Raw genomic sequence first — 1,486 nt, 5'->3', positions numbered from 1 at the left:
GGGGTAAAAGGGACAATTTTGATAAACCCTTAAATTCTAAGAACAAAACCCACCCCTTTAGAAGAAGAAGAAGATTAAAAAAAAAAAAATTAGAAAAAATATAAATCCCCAGCCTGAGCATCGAGGACCTTATGACTCCCTAATTGTTCAATAATAAAGTTTTACTTTCTGTTTTTTTGTTTCTTTTTCTTTTTTTTTTTTGCTTTCAGGGGATTCCAAAGTTCCAGTATTCTTCAAGGAATTGGTTTCGGTCCCAGATTGGTTTTCACTGAGGTCTTTTAGTCACACTAGGACTCAGCAAACACCAAAAAAGGAATCCCGCAAAAATAATAAAGTTCTTCAACATTTGAATCATAAAGTTATTTTAAGGGATTCCAGCTAATCTTTTAGGGGTCAATTCCTCGATGATCTACAGTTGTTGCTTTTTTTTTCTTATTGTTTGTTTATTTCTTTTTCTGCCGCTCGGTAAACAATTCACAGTAATTGTGCTTCATTAGAAATATTGGCTCCAGGTTTACTTCACGCTGTCACACCCTCTGAAATAGAACACAAAAAAGTCATTACTATTATTATTATTATATAAAAGAAATCGTCGTCATCATCATCATCATCGTCATTATAATTAATTAAGGTGGTGAGCTGGCAGAATCGTTAGCATACAAAACAAAATGCTTAGCAGCATTTCCTGTCTTCATGTTCTGAGTTCAAGTTCTGACAAGGTCAACTTAGTCTTTCAAAATAAATATGGTAACGGAAGGGTTAAACAGTATGTTGGATTATCTATTAATATTGCTTTCAAATTTTGGCACATGGTCATTAGTTTTGTGGGGAGGGGCTAAGTCGATTACATCAATCCCAGTGCTCAACTGACGCTTATTTCATCAACCCCAGCAGCATTTGAACTCAGAATGTAAAAATGGACAAAATGCCTGAAAGCATTTTGCCTGGCATGAAAATAATTCTGCCACTCACCACTTTCAGGATTATCCATTAATATTATTAACAAAACCATAGGGAAGAATACCATGTTTTTAGGTTGGCTTTTGCTACATAAGAATTACAAAAAAAAAAAAAAAGAAACCAAGAATGGATTTTTGCAATTCTGCAAATGGAGAAGAGAATGGATGCTGCAAGCGAGAGGTGTGAGGTGTCATATTTATACGTTACAGTGATATAGTCACACTCACATGTTACACCAGTATGTTACAATGATATGGTGAGAATTGAGACACATTGAGACCCTCACATGTTACACCAAAATGTTACAGTCGTATGGTAACGAGACGTGTCACACTGGAATGAGAAAAGTTGGTGCAGCTGCTGGACGCAGACTATTTGGCATGGCTGGTTGGACATGCAGCCTGTTTTGGCCGATGGTATGTTTTGGGGCTGGTAAATATTCATAGAGGGAGAAAGGGAGAGAGAGAGAGAGAGAGAGAGAGAGAGAGAGAGAGAGAGAGAGAGAGAGAGAGAGAGAGAGAGAGAG

The 1,486-nt window shown here is 36.9% G+C and overlaps 1 long non-coding RNA gene across 1 annotated transcript in view; it reads right to left on the bottom strand.

Annotated features, from left to right (window-relative positions):
- Positions 1-94: 94 nt before the first annotated feature.
- LOC106871385 (uncharacterized) overlaps positions 95-1,486 on the bottom strand; it is a 14,283-nt gene continuing 12,891 nt past the window's right edge. Inside the window, exon 4 of the long non-coding RNA XR_001409656.2 lies at positions 95-536. This is a non-coding gene — a long non-coding RNA (uncharacterized LOC106871385). The remainder of the gene's footprint in view (positions 537-1,486) is intronic.

Source organism: Octopus bimaculoides, chromosome 15 (assembly GCF_001194135.2).
Source record: "Octopus bimaculoides isolate UCB-OBI-ISO-001 chromosome 15, ASM119413v2, whole genome shotgun sequence".
Taxonomy (NCBI): domain Eukaryota; kingdom Metazoa; phylum Mollusca; class Cephalopoda; order Octopoda; family Octopodidae; genus Octopus; species Octopus bimaculoides.
Note: the sequence above shows the minus strand (reverse complement) of the source record. Positions and strands in the feature narration are given on the sequence as shown.